At 44.4% G+C, this 19,848-nt stretch overlaps 1 protein-coding gene and 1 long non-coding RNA gene across 5 annotated transcripts in view; both read right to left on the bottom strand.

Annotated features, from left to right (window-relative positions):
* Positions 1–11,552, bottom strand: part of SIAH1 (siah E3 ubiquitin protein ligase 1) — a 28,130-nt gene extending 16,578 nt beyond the window's left edge. The window contains exons 1-2 of one of the 4 annotated variants that reach the window (XM_032255637.1): positions 11,309–11,488; positions 5,227–5,312 (exon numbers count right to left, since the gene is read on the bottom strand). The gene's annotated coding sequence lies outside the window, so the exon portion shown is untranslated. Of the gene's footprint in view, positions 1–5,226; positions 5,313–11,238; positions 11,261–11,308 lie in introns of those variants that run through there. The other 3 variants (XM_032255635.1, XM_032255632.1, XM_032255638.1) reach the window with 3 other exon arrangements.
* A 3,940-nt stretch (positions 11,553–15,492) lies between these two features.
* The window catches only part of LOC116534897, a 20,836-nt gene continuing 16,480 nt past the window's right edge, over positions 15,493–19,848 (bottom strand). Inside the window, exon 3 of the long non-coding RNA XR_004261934.1 lies at positions 15,493–15,505. This is a non-coding gene — a long non-coding RNA (uncharacterized LOC116534897). The remainder of the gene's footprint in view (positions 15,506–19,848) is intronic.

Consider the following 19,848-nt stretch of genomic DNA (forward strand, 5'->3'; position numbering starts at 1 on the left):
AAAAAAAAAAAGTGTGAAACTATTTGATTCTGAACTAACATATGTGCGTGTAAAACTCTTCAGAATAAAAGAATAAGAAATTCAAAAACTTCACAAGAGAAACATCACAGATTGCACGCATTAGTAAGGAAAAGATATACATATATTTGTTTTCAAAGATTTGATTCCATGTATTGGTAAAGATGTGGGGAAACAGATTCTCCTATACCTTTGGGAATGTCCACTATGAAGGCTTCTCATAAAATCTGGCAGTCTGTATAAAAATTCAAAGCATATTATACACTCTGAATCAGTGGTTTTTCTTTCAAGAGTCTATCCTCTGGCTGGGTGTGGTGGCTCATGCCTATAAGCTCAACACTTCAGGAGGTGAGGAGGGTGAATCACTTGAGGTCAAGAGTTCAAGACCAGCCTGGCAAACAAACACAGGGAGACTTCTGAACTCCAGCTAGGACACACAGTGAGACTCCATCTCAAAAAAAAAAAAAGAAAAAAGAAAAAAAAGGTCTATCCTCTAATCCAAACATGTTGGCAAAAGGGTTGGTGTGAGGGGGTGTACGGATGCCTGTTTGTAACAGTAAACTGAAAACAGCCCTATCCTAAGAAAGTTGTTAAATTATGGTCCATGCAACAGAATACTGTGCTGCCTTTTTAAAATAAATAAAATGGATTCATCTATCAGACATACTAACATGTCAGAATCAACTGTTTAAATGGGAGCAAGAGGCCGTGCGCAGTCGCTCACACCTGTAATCCCAGCACTCTGGATGGCTGAGGCAGGAGGATGACTTGAGGTCAGCAGTTTGAGACCAGCCTGGTCAGTGAAACCCCATCTCTACTAAAAATACAAAAAATTATCTTGGCATGATGGTGCATATAATCCAAGCTACTCCGGAGGCTGAAGCAGGAGAATCTCTTGAACCTGGGAGATAGAGGGTGCAGAAAGCTGAGGTCAGGCCACTGCACCCCAGCCTAGGCGACAGAGCAAGACTCTATCTCAAAATAAATAAACAAATAAATAGGAGGGAAAAAAAAAGCCACAGAATATATAGATTATGATCTAATTTGGGTTAAAAGAAAAAAATGGGTAAGTATAGTAGATATGCACATTGATGTATCTATTTTCACGTATGTATGCATGTATGCAGCATGTAATGAAACAGAAAAGAAACTAGAAGGACCTCCAAACTCCAGAATGTAGTTTAATGGTTTAAGACTCAGGATTAGAGAAAGGCAGAGGAAGTCTGGAATCAGAAACCAAAGGAATGGGACCACTGAACTACAGGCACACAAAGCATGAAGAACTGCAAGAAACAGACACTGTAAGTACAAACTTCATTTGAAATTATAGTACACAGTTCAAACACATATAGTTCTTAGAGGTGATAATCATTTCCTGAGAAATACAAGAATTTAAGTCAGATCAAAGAAACTAGTAACTTTAAAATATTTATGGCTGAGTAAAACAAAAAAATGTGAAGCACACACAGACTACACCAAAATGTCTACAAAGGTTACTTTTTAATAATCAGATTACAAATAATCATTTGGAGGTGAGGGGCATTTCTGTATTTCTCAAATATTTCATAAAATTATTGGTAATAAAAAATATTACACCTAGAACTTTTAGTGCATATTTTACGTTCCCACATTTTGTTGATAAATTGCTAGTAACTTCCTAAAAAATATAAAACACAATTCGAAAGTTGATTTTCTCCTTGCTTTCACTTTTTTCTTAAAATTTTTCAAATAGATGGATACAAGAAATTTAAAACCAGCCTACTGACAAAAAGTTACATGTTTTGTACACACGTTTTATTCTATACTATAAAAAAATCTTAATTTTTTTTTGAGACAGTCTGGCTCTGTCACCCAGGATGAAGTGCAGTGGTGCAATCTTAGCTCATTGCCACTTCCATCTCCCAGGTTCGAGCAATTCTTCTGTCTCAGCCTCCCCAGTAGCTGGGATTACAGGCACCCAGTACTACACCCAGCTAAAAAAATAAATCTTTAACATTTTAAAAGTTAACAAAGACAAAATGAAATTTATGATAGCCCCCCTCCCCTCACAAACTCAAAAGAATAGAGTCTGCACAAATTAACTCACATCTGTATAAACAAGACATCGGAAGTTGTTCTAACAAAGTTAAATCAGGGCCCTCGATAAATCTTTAAAGTAAAGCTACCTTTCCTAACAAAGCCTGAGCTTTGGCCAAATTCAAGAGTAAAATGTAATGTGTAATACAAAGGAAGGAAACCAGCAAGACGTTTTAAGAAGTAGAGGATTATTTCATTTTGTTAAATTATTGAAGTAATCTTTCCAAGATAGAGTCTTTGCAGAGAAGCTAGTATACACTTATATTTACTGTATCAACCATCACTAGACCAAGGTGGTCAATGTGACAATTCCAAGTACAGTGAAATATTTTCTACAAAATTCAAGACTGGCATTAAATTGCTTAAGAAAATATTTCTCACTGGCAAGATCTGCTTTATAAACATAACTAGTTCTCTAAAGATTTTTTTTCCTTTCTAGTTTCTTCCATATGTGCCCATGATCCCTGTTCAAAACAAACAAAAATGAATAAGCAAAAAAAAAGCAAGTTCAAACATGATAGGGCAAACACAAACTTACTGGAAGGTCTTTGCTAGCATTACTATGGTCATATCTTGTCTATAACATTACACTTAAAAGTTCTTGAAGATTTTTTTTTTCTTTTGAGACAGAGTCTTGCTCTGTTGCCCAGGCTGGGGTACAGTGGCACCATCTCGGCTCACTGCAACCATGCCTCCCATGTTCAAGTGATTCTCTTGCCTCAGCCTCCAAGTAGCTGGGATTACAGGTAGATGTCACCACGCCCAGCTAATTTTTGTACTTTTAGTGGAGACAGGGACAGGGCTTCACCATATTGGCCAGGCTAGTCTTTAACTCCTGACCTCAAGTGATCTGCCGGCCTCGGCCTCCCAAAGTGCTTGGATTACAGGCCTGAGCTACCATGCTGAGCCTCCTGAAGAATAAAGGGAAGAAAAAAAATCATTGTAGAAATACTGGTCAAAAAGAATTTGAGATTGTCGGGGAAAACAGAGACTTAAAAAACAAAAGGGCCAGGCATGGTGACTCACTACTATAAACCCAACACTTCAGGAGGCCAAGGCAGGAGATCGATAGAGCCTATCAGTTTGAGACCAGCCTTGGCAACATAATGAGATCTCGTCTCTAATAAAAACAAAAATAATAATAAAATAAGAAGCACTGGGACACACGGCTACTCAGTTGGTAACTTTTGTCACAGACAAGCTAAGTAGTACTCCTTAATCACACAAACATAATGTCAGTGAAAGAAGGCAAACAGAAATGAAAGAGTACAAACTGCCGGGCACGGTGGATCACGAGGTCAAGAGATCAAGACCATCCTGGTCAACATGGTGAAACTCCGTCTCTACTAAAAATACAAAAAATTAGCTGGGCATGGTGGCGCATGCCTGTAATCCCAGCTACTCAGGAGGCTGAGGCAGGAGAACTGCCTGAACCCAGGAGGTGGAGGCTGCGGTGAGCCAAGACCACGCCATTGCACTCCAGCCTGGGTAACAAGAGTGAAACTCCGTCTCAAAAAAAAAAAAAAAAAAAAAAGGAAAGAGTACAAACTGTAGTGTTTCATTCACATAAAGCACGAAATTAGGCAATATCAATCTATGGTGTAAAAAAGTCATGAGGTGGTTTCCTGTGAAGGGGGCAGCTCCTTGTTTCTTTGATCTGAGAGGTGGTTACAATAGCGTGTCCTTTGTGAAAACTCATCAAGCTGTACACATAATTTGAGCACTTTTCCACATGTATTTAAGCTAAATGTCAACAAAATAGTTTACATTTAGAAAATAAAAGTCCTTTGTGCACCTGTGTGGGTAGAAGAAGAAAAAAAAAAAGAAAGAAAAGTCCTATTACTCTAGGTATTATCCTGGAATCTCCTTGAACAGTAACAGCCAGATGCTAACATCAGATAACATTTCACAGCATCTTTCCCCCACTCTCTCCCTCTGCACAGTTCTTCAACCTGTCTGTCTCTCTACTACCCATTTGTTCCAGCAACACTCCTCAGGTCCTAGATCATGCCAAATTCATTCCTACTTCATGGGGCCTTTCTCTGGCTGCACCTTCCATCTAAGATGTACTCCTTCCCCCTTCAAAGGGCTAGCTCCTTATCCTTGGATACCAGGTCTCCCTTCCACCCCCACTGGTCACTTCAGCACTGACTCCTTTATAGTATGCATCACAATTTGTAATTCTGTTCCTTTCTTTCCTCACTAGAAGGTAAGTAGTAATATTTAGAGAAGTAACTTACTCAATAACTAACCTTTTTACATTATTTAAACACTTTCTGTTAGGCAGTGTGCTTACAGATGCAAAAGTAGGCAGTGTTTCAGCTCTCACGGAACTTAAAGTAACAAACACAACTAATTAGTGATAGAGTCAAGAGACACATCAAGGTTTGACTCTTAAGGACTTGTCCTCTTAGCCACTTAATTATACTGACTCACATTTAGAACATGGGCGGGGGGGGGAGGGGGGACAGGGCAGGCAGGGAACAGCAATATACTTAATAACTGTTCATGCACTAATAGAACTAAGGCTTAGAAAGGTTCAGTACTCTACCCCAAAGGCCCAAATAGACATTTCAGAGACTAAATACAATTATGACCAAAGGCACAGAAATGCTAAAGCAGTATTCAAGGAACAAAAGAACCCAGTTTGCCTATGTAGGGCGAAGAGGAAACACTGGCAGTAAGGCTGGAAAAGTTTGGAAGAGACACTGTGCCTTGGTAAAAACAAAACAAAACCAAAAAAAGGGTGGAAAACTATATTAAGAACAGTGTGAGGTCAGTCACTCAATAACTGTTTACTCAGCATCAGCCAGGTTCCAGAGTGCTAAACTCTCGAGACACAAGCGTGACCAAGACCTCATAGAGATTACAGTCTATTTGAGGAGGCATACTGCTAAAGAAAAATTATAATTCAGGAGAATATGTGTTACAATAGGGCTGAGCAGTGTGGAACAGGAAAACAGAGATGACACCCAATTCAATGTGGGGAGTTCACAAAGAGCTTTTCAGCTAGTGATGTCCAGGCTGAGATAATAGAGCTAAATAGGATCAGAGGGGCTTGCCAGTAGAGAGTCCAAAATGGCAGGGCAGTAAGTAACAAGAAAGGCCTCTCAGGAGGGGCTATGTACTTACGAACCGTATCAAGGAACTTAGGACTTTATACTGAAAGCCTTTTAAGTCAGGTTCACCTATTAGAAAGCTTAAACTTCCACACTGACCTAGAAAAAAAGAAAGCTTAAACTGCATTAGGAAAACTCACTGTAAGGCTGGAGACCAAAAGGAGACAGACGTCTTAAAGGCAGAAGGAATGAATGTAAATGTGAAGAGAGGCAATGCCAATTTTGAGACAGAGAATCGAAAAAATATCTGCAAGGGGCCAGGCGCAGTGGCTCACACCTGTAATGCCAACACTTCGGGAGGCCAAGGCAGGTGGATCGCCTGAGGTTAGGAGTTCACGCAACCAGCCTGGCCAACACAGTAAAACCCTGTCTCTACTAAAAATATAAAAAATTATCTGGGAGTAGTGGCACGTGCCTGTAGTCCCAGCTACTCGGGAGGCTAAGGCATAAGAGCTGCTTGAACCTGAGAGGCGGAGACTGCAGTGAGCTGAGATGGTGCCACTGCACTCACTCCAGCCTGGATGACAGAGCGAGACTCTGTCTCAAAGAAAAAAAATTATATATATCTGCAAAAAATATATCTGAAAAAGAACTGTTATCCAAAATATGCAAACCTGGTGGATCACTTGAAGCCAGGAGTTCACCAGCCTGGCCAACACGGCTAAACCCCATCTCTACTAAAAATACAAAAATTATGCAAATCAACAGCAACTTGGGAAAATAAAATACAAAAAAACTAGCCAGGCATGGTGGTGCATGACTCTAATCCCAGCTACTCAGGAGCTACTCTGGAGGCTGAGCACAAGAAAAACTGCTTGAGCCTGGAAGGTGGAGGTTGCAGTTAGCTAAGATGGCACCACTGCATCCAGTCTGGGCAAGAGTAAGACTAGACTATCTCAAAACAAAAACAACAACAACAACAACAACAACTCACCAATAACAAACAACTTACCCAACTTAAAAAAAAAACAAAACTGAAAAGACTAACATGCTATGCAGAGACCAGGCCAAAAAAAAAAAAGAGAAAGAAAAGACTAACAGACTCCCCACCAAAAAAGGATATACAGATGGCCACTAGCACGTGAAAACATGCTCCACATCACATGTCATCATGGAAATGCAAATTTAAAACAGTAAAGATATGACTACTGTTCTTATCGTGAGGTGTGGTGGCTCATGACTGTAATCCTACCACTTTGGGAGGCCTAGGCAGGCGAATCATTTGAGGTCAGGAGTTTTGAGACCGACTTGTCCAACATGTCAAAACCCCGTCTCTACTAAAAATACCAAAATAAATTAGCTGGGCATGGTGGTGTACACCTGTAATCTCAGCTTCTTGGGAGGAGAATCATTTGAATCCAGGACACGGAGGTTGCAGTGAGTTGAGACTGCGCCACTGCTCTCTGGCCTGGGTGACAGAGAAGCTGTCTCAAAAAGAAGAAAAAAGAAAGAAAGAAAAAAAGACAACTAAACACCTGTAAGAACGGCTAAAATCCAGAACAGAGTGGTACCCCAAATCTGGCCAAGGATGTAGAGCAAAAGGAACTCTCATTCATTGCTTGTGGGGGTGCAAAATGGCACAGCCAATCTGGAAGACAGTTGGGCAGTTTTGTTTTTTTTCTTTTTACAAAACTAAAGGTACTCTTCACTTTGGGAGGCCAAGGCAGGTGGATCACTTGAGATCAAGAGATCAAGACCAGCCTGGCCAACACATTGAATCCCCGTCCCTACTAAAAATCCAAAAATTAGCTGGGCATGAAGGCAGGTGCCTGTAATCCCAGCTACTAGGGAGGCTGAGGCATGAGAATCACTTGAACCCAGAAGGTGGAAGTTGCAGTGAGCTGAGATTGTGCCACTGTACTCCATCCTGGGCAACAGAGTGAGATTCAGCCTCAAAACAAAAACAACAACAACAAAAAACAACTAAACATACTCCATTTGACCCAGCATTCACATTCCTTGGCAGTTACCCAAAGGAGTTAAAAACTCATGGCCATACAAAAACCTGCAAATGGATGTTTATAACAGCTTTATTCAGAACTGCCAAAACTTGGAAGCCAACCAAGACATCCTTCAGTCAGTGAATGGATAAACCAACTGTGGTACATCTACACAATGGAATATTATTCAGCACTAAAATGCATGACCAAGCCATAAAGACATGGAGGAAACCTAAATGCATATTACTAAGTGAAAGAAGCCAATGTGAAAAGGCTACATATTGTAAGGGTCCAGCTATACATATGACACTCTGGAAAAGGCAAAACTATGGAGACAGTAAAAGTAAAAAGATAGGTGGTTGGGGGTGCGGGTTAAACGAGTGGAGCACAGAGGATTTCCAAGGCAGTGAAACCATTCATGTATGTCATATATTTGCCTAAACCCTTAAAATGTATGCCACTATAATCTTTGGGTGATGATGGTGTGTCAATTTAGGTTCCTCAGTTCTACTGTACCACTCTGGCAGGGAATGTTAACAGAGGAGGTTACACGTGTGGGGGCAGGGGCTACATGCTAAATCTCGTCTCTTCCACTCCATTTGCTATGACCCTAATGCTGTTCTAAGAAATAGAGTCAATCTTTAAAATTTGCATAATAGGATATATGGGTCTACATCTCAGCAAGCAGAAAGACTGGAGGTCAGGCACAGCAGCTCATACCTGTAATCCCAGCACTTTAGGAGGCCGAGGTGGGCAACTTACTTGTGAGCCCAGCAGTTCGTGATCAGCCTGGGTAAGATGACAAGACCCGACCTGGTCTCTACAAAATATATATACATATATATATATTGAGACAGAGTTTCGCTCTTGTTGCCCAGCCTGGAGTGCAATGGCATGATCTCAGCTCACCGCAACCTCTGCCTCCCAGGTTCAAGCCATTCTCCTGCCTCAGCCTCCCAGCTGGGATTACAGGCATGTGCCACCATGCCCAGCTAATTTTTTGTATTTTTTAGTAGAGACAGGGTTTCTCCATGTTGGTCAGGCTGATCTCAAACTCCCTACCTCAGGTGATCCGCCCACCTCAGCCTCCCAAAGTGCTGGGATTACAGGTATGAGCTGCTGTACCTGGCCTCAGGGATTACAGGCGTGAGCCACCAAGCCCAGCCAGTATATATATTTTTTACATTAGACCAGCATGGTAGTACATGACCCTAGTCCCAGCCACCTGTGAGGCTTAAAGTGGGAGGATCCTTTGACCCCAGGAGTTGGAAGCTGCAATAAGCTATAACATCACCACTGTACTCCAGCCTAGGCAACAGAGGGAGACTCTCAAAAAAAAAAAAATAAATAAAAATAAAATCTGAATGTCATTAGTATGTGGACAGTAGTAGGTGAGTAAACAAATACATATTAAGCAGTAGGTACTGAGGATATATATTAAAAACACAATTCTTGCTCTTATGCAACAGATGTTCTGGTAATATAGCCATGGGAACGAAATCATTTAAAGTACATTAGAAATACTGCTATTTTGAAGAATATCATTAAGGATACTTATTGTTAAAGAGGAAAATTTCATCCCCTTTTTTTTGGAGGGGATGGGAGGTTCTGGGGATTGCATACAGATTTTGTTTTAAGTGAGGTCCGTACCAAAAATATCAAGAATTTAAACATTTTACAAGATGAATATGCAAATTCCACAAAATTCTGCAATAAATCTCTTTAAACAAAGAAAGAACCTCCAATATTTAAAAATTGTGTAAATCAACTGCTTAAAATACAATTTAGCAGTCACCTAAAATTTTGCAAATTACTTAGTTATCCTAATTATGTAAGATCTATTTTCAAAACACTACTCACTTAAAATCCTATTTGTTATGCTATGTCATTGTGGACATACCCTGATAATTCCTTTATAACTCCGATTAATTTTAACCTAATTATGCTTTTTAGTTATAGATGTTAAGAATATTTCTCTACAGCAATTTTTTAAGAACTTCCCAAAACTTGGAGGAAATAGATTAATATTTAATAAATGTAAAATGCATTACAATTGCTTCTGAATTTGTACTTCGTGGTATACTTATCCTGAGAAGTTACCAGGTCCATATCTATTAATTATACCGTACTTCGATTTAAAATAATGAATGTTACTAAATTATGTTGGAAAGATGCCTGTAACTTAAACCAATTCTATGATGTATCTTTAAAAAAAAAACTGGCATAGTAAACTCTGGGGAAAAAATTCTGGATAGAATTGCAACTAACCATCCAAGATTACGAAAATCTGTATCTTTATTTAAATTTTCAGAAAAAAAACATTACACAATCAATTTGTGTAATCCACTTTGAGTCTCAAAATCTACCAGTCTAAAGTCGTCCTAAAAGCTAACTAAAATCCTCTCCACCATAATTTGAGCCAACATCTCCCCGATAAAATTACCAGACCATTACATTTGCCGCCACACTTCACTCTGCTCTTCAGTAATTTCTAAAAGTGACGGAGACACCACAAATACGACCATAGATACACTCAAAGGTATTCACTGACCCACTTTTCCAAGTTGGTTAACTCAAGTCCTTGAAAGTGAACTGATCAATGAATCTAAACTAGCTAAAAGGAGACCTCATTTTAATCAACTTAATTTTCAAAGATACATACATTCAAATCCCCGGCCATAGCAATTTCCCCAGCCACAGCAATTTCCACTACCCCAAAGTCTGTCAATTTATCATACAAAATCTCCTTGTCCTTTTTAACAAAATGCATTGAAAGAAAAAAAAAAAACCAGCACTAAAGGTCTGAGACCTGATTTCACAAATTCTGGACTATGCACTTCCATCATGCCAACATATCATGCCAAGGTAACCTCGTAAGAGTTTGGCTATCTAAACAGTCTTAGCAGTTGAGCACTTAGCATGGGCGTGCCACTGCTTTCAGCCCTTCTATTGTCATCTCATCAATTCTTAACAGGGCTTGAGGTAAACACTGTCGTTATACCCATTTTGCAGATACGGGAAACCGAAGCACAGAGAGGTTAAGTATCTGCCCAAGGACACAAACTGGTGTAAAAAGATTTGACCAAAAGCAGTCTAGACTTCAGAGCCCGTGCTCTCAGCATCCAACTGCTGAAGAGTTAACAATATACCCTTGACAGCCGCTCAACTGCTAGGAAGGGGCAGTCCGCGCACTGTCCTATATGCAGTATCCAAGTTCATGGCCTCTACGACTTCGGCGAAACAGCTACACATAATCTGATCTTCCAAACACCGAAGGTGGACTTTTCCGAATGTTCAAGCAAACAAATTCTGTATCTTTCCAGGAACTGGCAGACGGCGAAAAGAACCTACGCATCGCTGCGGCCCAGGTTATTCACTTTCCTAAGTTATAAATTTGGGAGCGTTAAGAAAGGACCCCAAACTACCAGACAAACGCAGCCTAGGAAATGCCAGGTTTATAATAAGCTAGAGCCTCCCCGGCACGCCGTTCACGCGCTCTCTTCTCCAACGACATAAACAAGGGAGGAGGCTGCATTCTTCCCAGTGCACAATGAAGCCTCGGGCCGGAGCGACAGGAAGAGCGCAGCCCCGTCCCGGGCGGCTCCAGCCCAGGGTCGGGGCAGGGAGCGGAGGGCAAGGCCGTCCAAGCGGCGCGCTACGCCGCGGGGAGGAGCGGGAGGGCAGAGCCGGCCGCTGCCGGCACTCAGCTGACCTCCGCCATGTTGGCCGCACACCCCGGGACCCTCCACAACAAAGGCCGGCACGAGGGCGCGGGGCGCGCCGGGCACCTCCCCCAGCCGGGCCCGCCTCCCGGGTGCGCGGGGGCCGGGCTGCCGCCGCGGCCCTTCCCCGCCCTCAGCCCGGCCGCGCGAGGCCGACCCCCGCCACTACCCCGCCGGGCCCGGGGCTCCGGGGGCGGGGGCAAGCCGACTCGCGGCGGCGGGCAGGGGAGGGGCGGGGGGCGGCGCTCGACCGGGCGGCCGGGCTCCGACCGAGACAAAGGCGCCGCCGCGCCGACGACTGCCCGAGCCCCGGCCCCGGCCGCACGACCCGGCCGGGCAGCCCTTCCCGCTCTCCGCCATTACCGGGCCTGGGCGCCCGCCTCCCGAAGAGCCCCTTGCCGCCAGCTCCTCCCTCGGGCCGGGCCCCACTTACCTGTGGGCGGAGAGCGCGCCTCGGACCCCGGTCCTGGCACCAACGCGCTCCGTCGCCAACCCCCGCCACCGCGGGCAGCGTCACCGCCTCTTCCCGGCGCCGAGACCGACGGGACACCCTGGGCCGCCTCTGCCACTCGAGAGCGCGCCCCGCAACGGCCGCCCCGGCTCCCCCCAGGCCGCCGCCGCCGCCGCCGCCGCCGTTTCGCGCGTCCTCGAGCCCGCCGCGCGCCCCCGCTAAATACCACACACTGCGGCGGCAGCCATGAGGAGGCGCGGCCCCGCGCACTGGAAGCCGGGGGAGGGGGGAGGGGCGGGGCTTCCGCGGTCGCGCAGGCGCACTGGCGTTGGCGCGGCCGGCGGCGGCCTGCGCGGGTGTCGCTGTGCGGGTGTCCTAGGGCGGTCGTGGTTGCGGGGGCTCCTCGGCTACCGTTGCTGCGCTCGCGCACCGCGCGCCCAACAGACGCTGGCACGTGGCGCTCTGGCCCGCCAAAAGTGAGCGCTTACCCGTCGGGTAAGGGCGGCTCTTCCCGTAGCGCTTTGTTCCGGGGCCGCGTGACCCCTCGGCTTCGACCAGAGGGGTCGCCCCACGGGATGCGAGCCCTGCGCTGGCCGCCGCTGCGGCTGTGTGGGACCCCCAGTTTTGTCTGCTGCTTTCGCGCAGCGCCTCCACGGATCCTTCCCAACTCCACTCAATCCCAAAGCAAAAGAAAGTGACTGCCCTGACCACTGACCGGGACCCTAAGGAGAATCCAAGCGTCTCCCGTGGTTGAGCCTCTCTTCAGCAATAGCAGGACGAGTTTCAAAAGCTTGTTTCAGCTGAAAAATGGATAATGGGGAAGCAGGTCCTTTCCTCTGTGTCCATGCTCATCAAGAAAGTCCCTAGCTAGGGACTCTGCGTTCCTCTTGAAATAAAAAATAAAAGGAAAAAAATAAAAGGAAGATGTCAATTTGCAATTCTTAGGTGCTACGAACAAAAGCAAGCATCTTAGACATTTACAAGCCCTGATTGGATTTCCATGTAAGATCTATTAAAATGGTGTTCTGTGTGATAACCAAAAAAAAGGTACCCTTTATATGAGATTTTGGAAACCAGGGACTCGTCTCCTCTTCATCACCTCCAAGCTCCCCGTCATCAGCAAATCTCGGTAGGAAGTTTTTAAGCAAGCGCTTCACTGAGAACAGAAGTTTCAGCAGAAAAGATTATCTTAGGTACTAACACGAGCTGTTAATTTCCGGCTTCCCTCAGCAAATTTGTAGTCTGTGACTCTGCTGATACTTCGGACTCTTCTCAACCTAATACTTTGTTTATTGTGGCTGCTCTTTTCCGCTGAGACCATTAGCAGATCCAGTGTTTCTTGAAGTTGGGAAAGTAAAGAAACGCTCTTAGCCTCAAGTGTCGTATGCTACTAAAAAGTTGGTCTCCAAAGTCAGTTAAAGAACTTGGGTGAGTTATATAGGTCCATATGTTTTTTTATGGCGCTATCACTCATTTCTGCAACAACCAATATTTACAGAGAGAGCCTAAGACGTTCTGTATACACTGTGCCTGGTCGTGGAGCTTACCAAAATTGAGGAAGACATTTACATATTTGTTCATTTATTCAGGCAGGCACCATGCTAGGTTATGAAAATACAGAGCTGCAAGCCCTGAACTCAGAATATATACAGTACGACCCAGTGGTGGACACAAACAATCTCATAAGTAAATGTACCACTACAGTATAAAAAAATTGCAAAAAAAAGAAGGTGTCTGGTCCTAAGAACGTGTATAATAGGACAGCTATGTAATACAACAAGTGACTAAGGATGTAAAGGATTAGGGATTAGAAGGAATGAACTGGTTCAGGCCAGGCATGATGGTTCATGCCCATAATCCCAGCACTTTGGGATGCCAAGGAGTCGCTTGACACCAAGAGTGAGAACAACCTGGGCAACATAGCAAGACCCAATTTTACGTAAATATATGTGCTCCATCCAGGTGGGTTTTGTGGAGTCATATAGAGCACAAAATGCCTAATATGTGACCTAATGTAAATAAATGCCTTGAGAAAAGCCAAGAACGGTCACTTTATTTTTATCTTGGAGACAGGATTTTGCTCTGTTGCCCAAACTGGAGTGCGGTGACACAATCAAAGCTCATTACAAGGCCGTGAGCAGTGACTCACAACCGCAATCCCAGCTCTTTAGGAGGCCAAGGTGGGCGGATTACTTGAGGTCAGGAGTTTGGGACCAGTCTGGCCAACATAGTCAAACCGCGTCTCTACTAAAGATACAAAACTTAGTGGGTGTGGTGGCGCATGCTTGTAATCCCAGCTACTCGGGAGGCTGAGGCACGAGAATGGCTTGAACCCGGGAGGTGAAAGTTGCAGTGAGTCAAGACTGCACCACTGCACTCCAACCTACAGAGTGAGACTGTCTCAAAAAAAAATTTTTTTTTAATGCTTACTGCAGCCTTGAACTCCTGGACTCAAGTGATTCTCCTATCTCAGCCTCAGCCTTCCAAGTAGCTGGGACTGCAGGCACGTGGCCATGACACCAGCATAACTTTTAACTTTTTGTAGAGATGGGGTGTTGCTCAGCCGGGCGCGGCGGCTCACGCCTGTAATCCAAGCACTTTGGAGGTCAAGGTGGGCAGATCACTTGAGGTCGGGAGTTCAAGACCAGCCTGACCAACATGGTGAAACCCCATCTTTATTAAAAAAAAAAAAAAAAAAAAAAAAGGGCCGGGTGCAGTGGCTCACACCTGTAATCCCAGCACCTTGGGAGGCCGAGGCAGGCAGATCACTTTGAGACCAGCCTGGCCAAAGCAGTGAAACCCTATCTTTACTAAAAATACAAAAATTATCTAGGCATGATGGTGTACACCTGGAATCCCAGCTACTCAGCATACTGAGGTGGAAGAGTCACTTGAACCCAGGAGGTGGAAGCTACAGTGAGCTGTATACATAATTTTGTTTATTTTAAAATCCCGTTCTGGGCCAGGTGAAGTGGCTCATGTCTCTCATCCCAGCACTTTGGGAAGCCGAGGATGTGGATGACCTGAGGTCAGAAGTTTGAGAGTACCCTGACCAACATGATGAAACTCTGTCTCTACTAAAAATACAAAACTTAGCCACACGTGGTGGTGGGTGCTTATAATCCCAGCTACTTCAGAGGCTGAGCCAAGAGAACTGCTTGAACCCAGGAGGCAGAGGTTGCAGTGAGCAGAGATCCGGCCATTGCTCTCTAGCCTGGGCAACAGAGCAAGACTCTGTTTCAAAAAAATAAAAAAATAAAATCCCATACTGGGCACGTATGTACAAATTCCCAGTGTATGATAAAGTTTATATATGCAAAACACATTTGCAGTATTCCTAATTACACAATTTAAACTGCAATTTTACTTTCACATTTTTGGGGAGAAGTTATAGCTCCTCAATACATAGGAAGATCAATAGAATTCGGTTCACTCCAGTTTAGAGGTAAATTTTCCATTTTGACAGGCAAAGTGCTGGGCATACCCATGTGGCCTTCATCTGGTTGTGAAGGGCAAGGGAGTCCTGTCCTGGCCCTAAAAGGCTCCTCGGGAGGAGCAGCTCCGGGGTGAGATGTGGTGTTTCTTTCTCACCCCTAGAACCCTTCAGCCTCTCTGCAAGCAGTGAAATGGACATGGACTAAGAGAGAACTTGCCAACGTGGCTATTCACATTCTAAACACCCAGCTTTGCCAAAGTCAGATTTTGTCCTCCTTATCCCCCATCCTTTCCTCTAGCCAACAGCATTTGTCCATCTGAAAATAACAGTCTCTCTCTGGCCCGCTGCTGACAGTTGAAGAGTTACCTAATACACTAGTGGATTCTCTTTAACTTCAGGGATTCCCGCGACAGAGTGTCTCCTGAGGGTGCCCCATGCCAGTCTCGAAGTGCTGAAGCGTTGACGTCAGCCACCCAGAAGCAACTTCTGCCTCTGGAATTCTGGTACTTGCTTTTCTTGGCTTGGTTTGTGGCTGTTCTCCTCTAGAAGCATCCAAATTACTTCTTCCTTTCCCCACTTCCCTTTCATACAAAGCGAATCTGTTCAGGTTAATTCCATCTCTGAAAATTCCTACCTAGATTTGGGAGGGGCTCAATCTGATTTGGTTAATTCTGAGTGGTAGCTATGGGTGAAACATGAACATCACCATTATAAATTTTATTCCTCCCCCCCAAAAAATGTACCTTCCATTTGAAGGAAAATAGCCCCACTGTGGGGTAACTAAAGACCTTTTCTGAACATGGAGGTGGCTTGCTTCCTTGACAGTTTATCTGTAGAAAAGCATTTTGTAAACTGTGAAGTCAATCCAAATAATCCTCTAATTGATGGAATTTCAGGAACCGTGACAAATATTTTCAGGCCACATCTGGATAGGGAGCCTTCTTTGTCCCCTCAAATGACACCAAATGGCAATTTCATCTACTCCAATGGAACATAATGCTCTGGTCCTGCATCTGACCCGTAGTTAAGGTACCAGTGATGTAAATTACTTTCCTCTTATGAATAAAAATGGCATTGGCAGGCTCAGTGGTTTACACCTGTAATCCCAGCACTTTGAGAGGCCAAGACAAGAGGATCGCTTGAGGTCCAGGAGTTTTAGACCAGCCTGAGAACATAGCAAGACCCCATCCCTACAAAAACTTTAAAAATTAGCCCGGTGTGGTGGTGTGCCCCTGTAATCCCAGATAATCAGGAAGCCAAGATGAGAGGATTGCTTGAGCCTGGGAATTTGAGGCTACAGTGAGACATGATTGTGCCCCTACACTCCCACCTCGGTGACAGAGGCAGATCCTATCTCTAAAAGCATAAACATAAATGAATAAATAAAACAGGCACTAATGAGAGTATCTTTTTGGGGGGTTTTGATGTGAATTTATATTAATGCGATATTTATTTATTTATTTTGCTATCTCGGCTCACTGCAACCTCCACCTCCCAGGTTCAAGTGACTCTGGTGTCTCAGCCTCTCAGATAATGCTGTCAAAGTTGGCTAAATGAGTTAAGGCTATACAGATGATTTCCAAGTGTCTTCATGTCAATACAGTTGTTTTACAATAGACCAGTTCTCAAGACCAAACCCATCTATTGAATCACTGATGGGCTGTTTTGTTTCCAGGCAATCATAGATGTCTTTTGCCCAGGAAACTACAGCTATCCCCTCTTACATTAAACCACTGATTCCCATTTCTCATTCAGCTTAGCTGGATAGATCTGGAAACACATTAGCATTCCCTTCCAAGCCTGGCTCTGCTGATGGCCAAAGAGAGAACCTTTTTCAGCCTGAAACTGGAAGGCGGTTCCTCCCACCCAAACAGATTCCTATAAGCTTTGCAAAGGAAAACAGGTCCCCACATTAGACATGCCTAAAGCAGGGCAAAAGCAATTATATTTTCTTTTTCTTTTTCTTTTTTGAGATGGAGTTTCACTCTTGTTGCCCACACTGAAGTGCAATGGCGTGACTCAGCTCACTGAAACCTCCACCTCCCGGGTTCAAGTGATTCTCCTGCCTCAGACTCCTGAGTAGCTGGGATTACAGGCACGCACCACCACACCCAGGTAATTTTGTATTTTTAGTAGAGATGGTTTTTCTCCTTGTTGGTCAGACTGGTCTTGAACTCCCGACCTCAGATGATCCACCCACCTTGGCCTCACAAAGTGCTGGGATTACAGGTGTGAGCTACCATGCCTGGCCACAATGTTTCTTTATCAGACACACCTGTTGCCAGTCAGTCACTGTCTGAGGTTGGTAAATTTGTTAAACAGCATCCCAAACAAATTCTCCCAGACATGGTGGAGAAGTTAGAGATACAACATGAGCATCCAAGAATGAAAACAGAAGTAGCTGACGGAAGTTCCCAAAAGCCCAGGTGGATGGGAAATGTATTCACCTATAATGGTAGTTTTCCTTCGATATAATCAAGTTTCTTCAAGAAAAAGATTACGTGCTAAGCACCACATTTTTCAAGAAGTTAGAGCTGGGCTGGTGCTCATGCCTGTAATCCCAGCAGTTTAGGAGGCTGAGGCAGGTGGATCACCTGAGGTCAGGAGTTCAAGACCAGCCTGGCCAACATGGTGAAACCCCGACTCTACTAAAAATCCAAAAACTAGCCAGGCATGATGGTGGGCGCCTATAATCGCAGCTACTTGGGAGGCTGAGGCAGGAGAATTGCCTCAACCTGGGAGGTGAAATTTGCAGTGAGTGGAGATCACGCCACTGCATTCCAGCCTGGGCGACAGAATGAGACTCTTGTCTCAAAAAAAAAAAAAAAAAAGTTAAAAAATCATTTAGGTTTTCATGTAGCTGGTGGAAGTAGGTGATACTGACAATTGCTTTACAGTAATTGTTGGTCTTGAGTTGATTGGAATGCAGTGATAACTGTCCAGTGCATTAGATACAACCCCTGCCTCATGCCCAACCCACAGATGCTCATTTCCGTGGATTCAAATCTTTTCTTTACGGTTGTCAGAATTTAGCTTTTTTTTTCTGAGAGAGTCTTACTCTGTCACCCAGATTGGAGTGCAGTGGTGCGATATTGGCTCACACCAACCTCTCCCTCCCAAACTCAAGCAATCCTCCCACCTCAGCCTCCTGAGTAGATGGAAACACAGGTGCATGTCACTGTGCCCAGCTAATTTTTTTTGTATTTTTGGTAGAGACAGGGTTTCACCATGTTGCCCAGGCTGGTCTCAACTCCTGAGCTCAAGTCATCTCCCACATCGGCCTCCCAAGTGCTGGGATTATAGGCATGAGCCGCGATGCCCGGCCTTAGCCTTTTAAAAAAAATTAAGTATTTGTTGAGCTCCTGTGACATGCCAATAAGTAGAATAAGCCCCTGGTGGGCAGGGTACATGTCTGTATTTCCACGTGTACCTAGTATAGTGTCTGGCACATAAAGTGCCCTCAAGATTTTTGCTGAGCAAATGAAGAAATATTAAACAAGGACCATGCCCTTAACTATCAACATCTATGGAATCTGTTTACAGTTTCTATTTTGTATGCTTTCATTCATTGTTAGTAGATACTTGAGTTTCTTTCTAAATTATCTTGGAGAAACTAGCATTTTAGAAACATTTGGCATTCAAGAAATGCTTAACACACACAAGTTTATGGGCCACTTAATTTAGTACTAACAAATATATGAAGTGAGCACTGGTATCCCATTTTATAGATGAGGAAATGGAAACTCAGAGAGGATGAGGAACTTTCCCACGGCACGTACTAATAAGTGGAGGTGTGGAAGTTAACATCCAGGTCCGTCTGGCTCGACAGCCTTTGCTCCATGCTCATTGATTGTGTCTTACAGCTAAGGATAAACATGATCTGTGATTCATGTGCATCAAGGAGGGCTTACACATGAATTGCAGGGCCCTCAAGTCCTTATGAGAATTTGCCAATTCAGGGTTTTCATTTTAATGAATTTTAGAAGGATGAATTAAAGTATAGTTTACTTTATCTAAACAACTACCTGCAACTCACTATGTTAGTTAAAAAATGGCCGGGTATGGTGGCTCATCCCTGTGATTCCAGCCCTCTGGCAGTCAGAGGTGTGTGGATTACCTGAGGTCAGGAATTCGAGACCAGCCTGGCCAACATGGCAAACATCTCTACTAAAAATACAAAAATTAGCCAGGCGTGGTGGCAGGAGCCTCTAATCCCAGCTACTTGGGAGGCTGAGGCAGGAGAATCGCTTGAATCCAGGGGGAGGAGTGAGCCAAGATAGCACCACTTTACTCCAGCCTGGGTGAATGAGTGAAACTCCATCTCAAAAAAAAAAAAAAAAAATTACAACACTTAGGGTACAGTGGTGACCACTGGAAGCATTAAAGCTGCAATGGTTAAAGGGGTTATTTCTGGTAAAAAAAAGTACTAGCTAAGGGGAGCTAGGTGGAGTTGGATGGAGAAAAGGGAGAGGATTTTTTTTTTTTTTCTCTGAGGTAGGGTCTTGCCCCATTCCCCAGGCTGGAGTTCAGTGGTGCAATCAGAGATCACTGCAACATTGAGCTCCTGGGCTCAAACAATCCTCCTGCCTCAGCTTTCAAAATAGTCACCACACTCAGCTAATTTTTGCATTTTTTGTAGAGATGGGGTTTTACCACGTTGCCCAGGCTAGTCTCAAACTCCTAGATTCAAGCAATCCACCCATCTAGCCCTCTCTAAATGCTGGAATTACAGGCGTGAGCCACTGCAGCCAGGCTAAAGTCTGTGTGACATTTGAATAAGAAAGCAGGCTCAAGGCTGGGCCAGATGGCTCAAGGCTGGGCCAGATGGCTCACGCCTATAATCCCAGAACTTTGGGAGGCCTAGGTGGGCGGATAACTTGAGGTCAGGAGAAACCTTGACTCTACCAAACACACACACACACACACACACACACACACACACACACACACACGCGCGCACACACTAGCTGGGCTTGGTGGTATACTTCTGTAGTCCCAGCTACTCAGAAAGCTGAGGCAGGAGAATCGCTTGAACCTGGGAGGTGAAGAGGTTGCCGTCACCTGAGAGCCACACCACTGCACTCCA

Source organism: Sapajus apella, unplaced genomic scaffold (genome assembly GCF_009761245.1).
Source record: "Sapajus apella isolate SASKATOON/1434 unplaced genomic scaffold, GSC_monkey_1.0 scaffold90, whole genome shotgun sequence".
In the NCBI taxonomy this organism is placed as follows: Eukaryota; Metazoa; Chordata; class Mammalia; order Primates; family Cebidae; genus Sapajus; species Sapajus apella.